We start from the raw sequence: 7,181 nt of genomic DNA, 5'->3' as shown, positions 1-7,181 counted from the left end.
TGATATTACTTTGAACAGACATTGACCATACTCTTAAGCCAGGCCGGAATGCATCCCTCCTCGTCTTGAAAGATTTGCAGCCCAGTAATTCGGAGAAAACAAATAGGCCTAGCTTGGGTATTCTTCAAAAAGAAATACTGGGCTACCTATTTTCCCAAAGAACTGGTGCATGAGCATTTGGCTTTATTTATTTATTTATTTACTTATTTATGTTTAGGGGACCATGAGCATGTACCTGGGCCGGATTCATGTGAGAGCCTCCCTTCCAGTTAATTATGGGTTTCTCTATTGGGCCTTCGTCAGTGGGCTGCATGTTATCAACAAGTGGAAAATGTGTTCCGTACGAAAAATAGTATGCGCTACGTACGGTACGGGGCACTAAAGGATCGAGCCGTGCAACGACTACCAAAACATTGTGTTTGTCGTTCTGACAACACATTTATTCAACCAACAGACGAAATATACTACTGATTGTACATTGAAAACAACAGCAGCAACCAGGGCTGGGGGTGCAACAGAAGCAGTAAGCAGGCCAGAAGAGTGAAGACGCATCTCTCTCTTCCAAACCAAACATCAGCCATCATTACAAAAGGGCTACCAAAAAAGAACAAGTGTATGCATCAAACTAAATAAAGATCCTACTACACCAAGTGTACGCATCTAACTAACTGGCTCAGTTAGACGTTACTATTTATTAAGCTGTGGAGATTGGCTGACGGCTTGAACCAGATGGGTGCCTGACGGGGGAAACTCTAGCCAGCAGGTCGAAGTCTGATACTTGCGACCCTCTCTCCTACTTTGGGCTGTAGAGCGTGGCGGCACATATCAGGGTATGGTGCATGCAGAGACGCATGATATGCTGTGTACACACAGTTTTTCCTGATGAACGAAACCGCGCTGCCATCATGATCCTTGCCGTCGATTATCTCCTGGTTAATCGGATAATTCAGTCCGACAAACAGAGAGCGTGTACCAAGGCTACTTACCAGCCTCCAGTCAAAAATTCCTGAAGGCCTAGAGAAGCTGGGATCCTGCTCAAAGACCTTGCAGTGACTGTGATTGTATTCCGCGAAACAACACGTCCGGTACATGCGAACAATCATCAATCTTTCGCCGTCGTCTGATCGAGCCAGGAACCACCTGCAACTGCCATGCCGCTTTTCTTTGAAAGGTTCTGGGATTAGGAAGGGTAGGGACACCAGGCGGCCTACAACATCATATCAAGTTGGAGTCAAATAAAAAAGGGCTCTTGATTTAGTCAATCTTAAGAACAGCATGTTATGAGCATGAATATTTTTTCAGCAAATGTTGACAGTAATATAAGCAAGCCATCATGATATCACAGAAAAGTAACATACTGCTGTAACAGCCGTTTGTAGCGATGACTGGAGTAGGCCAGCAATACGTCCAGCCATAGAAGGAGTCGACATCGTAAATGAAGCCCTTGTGTTCAATGGCATCAGAGAACCATGGAGGATGTATGATCCTGCGATGGACGTGCAGATTTATCCACTTACTGCAGTGACCTGTCAGATAGGCGAGACCGCGGTTGAAGAACGCAATTAGCCTGAAGTCTTTATAATTCGCAGATCTTGTGGGCACTTGGCAGATTACAACCTTGATCAAATCAAACTTGATATCATGTTGGCTACTGTAAGATTTCGAGTATTCTGGGCCGCAGTGCCAAAGCAGTGCAGTGTTAATCGAAGGAAGGGGGATCAATTGCCGGGTGTAGACCTCCACGAGCATCCAGCTGCCGCGACCGTTGACGAGCACAATCCAAGACGTGTTCATGCCGACCCAATACATACCGTTAATGTAGTTGAGACTGACGGGGATCGGATCGCAGTCAAGGGGGTTGATGCTCGCACTATAAGGATACCCTCTATAAAGCAACACAAGTTGTACAACATTTTGACTGTATGTTGCAAAATTCACAGTAGATACGCATATTGGAGTTGTAGCATATGCGTTGCAGATTTGCAGCTCATGACGCTATCGTGGTACATATATGGAAAAAAAGAAATAAACAGAGGAAAGGAGAAAGAGGCGCAAGAAACAGAGCCCCTATTCTCCCCTCATCTCCCTCAAATCGCCGCCACCCACCGCCTCGTCTCCCTCCTCTGATCCACCTCGTCGCGGGCCTTCCCCCTCCACTCCTCCCACCTTGCAGCTCCGGAGGTTGCTGGACCTGCCTCATCCCCCACCCACCCATCCCCTCTCATATCCCATCTCTCTCTTCACGTGGCTCCCCGCTGCGCCACCTGCGGCGGCTGATTCAGGCGACGTCCGGCGAATCCCACCATCTTGAAGCATAGCCTGAGGTTCCCTTGCATCACGGCGCCCTTCCATCCGGCTAGATCCGGCGCTCGCGGCCACCAAAGCCCACCCGCGACCCTCCCCCATGGCTAGGGTTTCCGTCATGGGCTCTGGCGCCGGTGGCCATGTCGTCATCCTCTCGTCCGGTGAGTGCATGCCCTCCCCTGGCTTCGTGCTCTCTCCCTCTCCCACCTTTCTCTAACATCTGTGTTTCTCTTCTCCTATAGACGTGCAGGGATGAACGACCAGTGGATAGCCTTGCCGCTACTCGGAATGAAGCAGCCATGGAGCTTCCTCCTCCTCCTCTGGTTTCAGGTGCGTTGGTCCACTCCTCCTCTCTGCTCCCAAGTCCTCGATCTGCCGCAGTTAAGACTGGTGCTTCGTAACTCCCTCATTGCGTTGCTTAGTCACTAGACACACCCAGCTAGGTTTTCTTTGGTTCATTGATATGGTTCGTCTTCATCGCCATGGATGTGCCCTCACAACCAAACGGACCAACATAGCTTCATGGATATTATTTAACCCAGGTAAGGATAAAACTGTGAATCTAAGTAGGACGCACCTACATTAAAGCACCAATATAGCGTCAGCATGCTTAAGTTCTGCACAGCGCGCGCATGTGGGGATTGTACGACAGATCAATGTCGTGCATTAAGCCTGCCAGTCACACTTCGCGCTTATCTTCACTGTAGTTAGTCTGACGAATTCCTATAATCTAATTAGTAATTAGGTGTGGACACCTATGTTCTGTTTTTTTTCTGTTCAAGGGAGCAGAATCTTCCGATTTGGCCTTCCGTAAGGACCAAATTAACAACAATAGCGAGGAAGATTAGGAGTTAATCCACTGCTACATATATTTCATTACTGTCATAGTTGGTATAATCATATTTTATAATAGAAATATTTAGCATAGATGTCAACACGGGCACAGATATGTCAAATCCACATGTATTTGCATGAGTACTACTTTTTTCTATGTCTGAAGTCTGAACGAATTAAGTAACGGCTAATGATTTCAGCGAAAGAACTCTTTTTTGTTCTTGGTGTATCCGCATATTGCACCATTTTGTTGTATGAGAGGCACTATTACAGCCTCCATATTAATTCAAGAAGAGAGTTACAAAGAATCATTGGATGTGCTAGGCAATGAAATGTAAGGCATTACATTGTAGATTGGTTCGAGAGAGTCGGTTCAGTACTATAGGCCTGTGCGTGACAAAAGAAATATATTAATCCAAGTGGACATTGTTTTCCTGCAAAAACGAGCCAGATCCATCTGGGATGTGACAACGAAGTGCTGAGCAAAGAAGTGGCTTGGTGGGGATGGCATGCTTGATTTGCTCTACTGTAAATTATCATGTGCCTTCTCTCCTTTTACTTACTAATTCTCTCCCTGAAGCTGGAAAGAGACCGTGACATGCAAATTTGATCTTGTGAACCTAAAAAAATTATGTTTTCTTTCTAAATGTCCCAGCAGAAGCTAAGATTTAGCTTCACTGATGTAAATAATTCATAAGAGGTTTGCATCCTTCCTTTTTATTTATGTACGTTATCGATAATGGTGCTGCTTATGCACATATTCAGGTTGCAGTCAATATTCATCGTAAGCAGAAGTTTTTTTTTGAAGAGCTATCTTTTGAGCACATGTTCAGGTTCGTTTGATATCTAAGCAAGGATAAAACTGATGGTTACTACCTGATATGTCTTTCTCTAAAAAAATAAAAGTATTTGATACTCTACCTTAATTATACATTAAAATTTAACAAGCATGGGAAAGTCTGAACGTCACATTTGTAGATTCTCACTTTTTAGCTTAAGATCAAGATTCCACAAGGCTAATTGATCTGTTAAATTGTATTCAGTTCTGGTGTGGAAACTCATTTACAAAAAATGTGTATTTTATACTTTTAGTTCCAATTGTCAATACTAGAAAGAGAACGCCGAGTTTGATCTTCAATCAAAATGAGTAACTGGAGCATCAGGCTCTTTTAACTAAAACATACATTAAGGTAATCATATATGTTATACTACATCATTTGTTCAGATGTCATACTTTAAGCTAATGACCCCTGTTTTCTTTGCTACACAAAACTATAAATCGTTCCCATCTGATTTATTAAACTTCTATTCCATCATATAATGAAGCTTATATTTTCAAAAGCTGTAGGTTTGTACCAAAGCGTGGTGAGCACCTGTAGGTTTGTATGTTTCGTGTTGGATGAGTCAAACCAACTAGAGCTAAATGTTTTGGTTCAGTTTTAGATGACTAAAACCGTTTTGGTTCAGTTTGCTAACTAACTGGAGAACATAAGAGAAGTGGTACTGTCACTCACATTTTAGTATGAAGTCGCAAAAACTGCAATACTCTCGGTAATGCAGAAAATACAAAGATTGCATTGCCTTCAACCTTAGTACATGTGTAATATCCTGCCTCTATCGTCAATGCATTGTGTGTTAACTGTTCATTTTGTTATTTTCTTTGTAGATTCAAAAGATATGTGGATGATTATATGGGTGCATGGCAAGTATAGTGCAATGATAATGACGATGTTCCGGTTCATGATGAAGATGATGGATGCTTTCAGTTTTGGTTATGTAGTAGGCATGTTGTTCCTGTTGGATGATGTTCCTCGACGAAGTTTTAGTTAAGGTGTAGGGATGTTGATTGATGCTTTCAGTTTGATCTTCGTTGTCAAGAAATTATTTAGATTATGCATCACATTTGGATGATGTTCCTCCTGTAATACCAACTATCGTAATCCGACAGTTTTATTCAAATATGGGTCCTTCCTCTTGCAAGTATATTCTCTTTTTCTTCCTTACTTCATATACATAATTATCATCATTATGTTGAGCATTAATTTAATTTCTGGCAATAAATAAATGTATATATAAAATATTATTCACATTATATATGTAAAAATAGCTGAAGCATTGCAGATTCTCTGTTGCCAAGTAATGAGATTTGTATTCCAGTACATTAACCACCAACATATATAAGGTGTTGTAAAATCGGTTTTATTTGTTGTACTCTTGCAACGGTCCCTTTTACCAATGGCCGTATAAGTGTTGCATTATGCGCTAGCAACACTGGATAAGGCAACGCATCCCAAACCGTTGGTAAAGACACGAGCAACACATATATGGACTTTTAGATACGGAAAAGAGCATTGCTATAGGTGAGGTCCTGTTGTAGTGCGATCGTTATGCTGCGTGACACGCCGTTTCTGAAGATCAGGCGGCATCAGCAAGCAAGGAGCTGGCTTAAAAAGCTCCGGCCTGAGGGCTTTGAGTAAACGGTACAGCCCCGACGAGCACGCGGCGAGCGGCATGGTACTAAGATTGTCCACACGCGAAACAATGAGCTTGATTACCTCTGTGGGGAGCGAATTCCAGCCACTCTTTCGGCAGACGCTGCTCGGTTCTGCCATTGTTAGCGGGGATGGAAGATTGGACGAGATTATGTGCGGACAAAGATGGAGAAGCGAATATGTGCTGCGGGAAGTGGACAGGTGATGATGACTACAGCACGCCGCTTGACTTACGAGACACATACCAGCATCGTAGGGTCATGTCGATGCCAGACAACTTGCTTGAGTGATCACAGTACTGGTACTCCCTACAGTGCTATGCCCTAACTTGCTTGAGTAGAGTAGTAGAGTAGGACTCTGCTCTACTACTAGCACCGGAGGAGTAGTATATTCTGATCTAAAATAGTTACAAACTTCAATGCCCGAGCGTGGAACGACTACGAACCATGCTCAAAGACCGTGTCTACGTGGTGTTTGGACATGGCGACAACCTCAACGCCAACGGTGCTGCTCCCGTTGCACCGTATGTGTTTCTGTCCTTCCTATTCGAAATCGTGGTAGAATGCATGTTTCTACTCTGTATCCTACTACTATGCTAGTCCACATGATTAGTTTCATCTCTGTTATAGCCGTCATGATTTATTTTGTGCTTATTCGGATTAAATCTCGTAGTAACTTGCTCATATATTCAACTGGCGCAACGTCCCCTACAGCCACTCCCGTTTCATGGACGGCCTGGACAAAACCCAACCACTCCCAGTAATAAGTGGCCTGGTAAAATAAACGGACAAGCAACCATCACATCCCTCTGTCTTTTTTGCATTTCATCTCTCTGCATTTACTTTCTCCGGTTCATCTTGCACACTCAATCCCTAGCTACTACTCCTAGGGCCAGTTCTTTTGGCGGCTTCCCCAGCTTTTCCCACAAGACTAGTCACAGTGGAGAGTAACAATAAGGCGCCACACTCATTTATTTGGGCTTCTAAACTACTACTCCGTCCTGGTTTATTCCTCACCATTGTAATTTGTGCTAAATTTTGACCAAAGATTTAACTGGTTTATTCCTCACCATTGTAATCCCTCCGTCTAGGTGTGTAAGTCATCTTTCGAAAACCAAATAATCACAAAACACTTAGGCGCGGTGCATTAACTTTTACCTCGTTTCTTGTTTCTTGACATATCAACCAATAAGAGATAAAGAGTGTGCATGCTTTTAATGACTTGAGATATCAAACACGACATGCAGTGGTTAGTTCATTGCATGCAATACTATTAATTAGCAAATAAAAATTAACGTTTCTCGTTTTCTCCTCCTCCTTGGTCACGGTGCACAACCTAAGATGACTTACTCACCTAGACGGATGGAGTAGTGCATGTGACATGCACTAACATTTCATTAGTTAAATTTATGATCAAAATTTGACAGAGATTACAATGGGGACCAATAAACCAGGACGGAGGTAGTAGTTAGAGCATGGTTAATAGTATAGCCAGCTGCTGGCTATAAGCTAGTGCCATGTCATCTACAACCCATCTTATAGCCAACATGTA

The 7,181-nt window shown here is 43.2% G+C and overlaps 1 long non-coding RNA gene across 3 annotated transcripts; it reads left to right on the top strand.

Moving 5' to 3' along the window:
* The first annotated feature begins 1,870 nt into the window (after nucleotides 1-1,870).
* LOC141040871 (uncharacterized) lies at nucleotides 1,871-5,063 on the top strand. Of its 3 annotated transcripts, XR_012201504.1 has the most exons (4): nucleotides 1,871-2,465; nucleotides 2,547-2,634; nucleotides 3,904-3,971; nucleotides 4,805-5,063. It is a non-coding gene; the product is annotated as an uncharacterized lncRNA (long non-coding RNA). The 3 variants fall into 3 exon arrangements; XR_012201503.1 differs by having other exon boundaries at nucleotides 3,904-5,063; XR_012201502.1 differs by lacking the exon at nucleotides 3,904-3,971 and having other exon boundaries at nucleotides 1,876-2,465.
* Nucleotides 5,064-7,181: the final 2,118 nt, after the last annotated feature.

Source organism: Aegilops tauschii, chromosome 1 (genome assembly GCF_002575655.3).
Source record: "Aegilops tauschii subsp. strangulata cultivar AL8/78 chromosome 1, Aet v6.0, whole genome shotgun sequence".
Lineage (NCBI taxonomy): Eukaryota > Viridiplantae > Streptophyta > Magnoliopsida > Poales > Poaceae > Aegilops > Aegilops tauschii.
The sequence above is the reverse complement of the archived record's forward strand: the minus strand, read 5'-3'. Positions and strand labels throughout refer to the sequence as shown.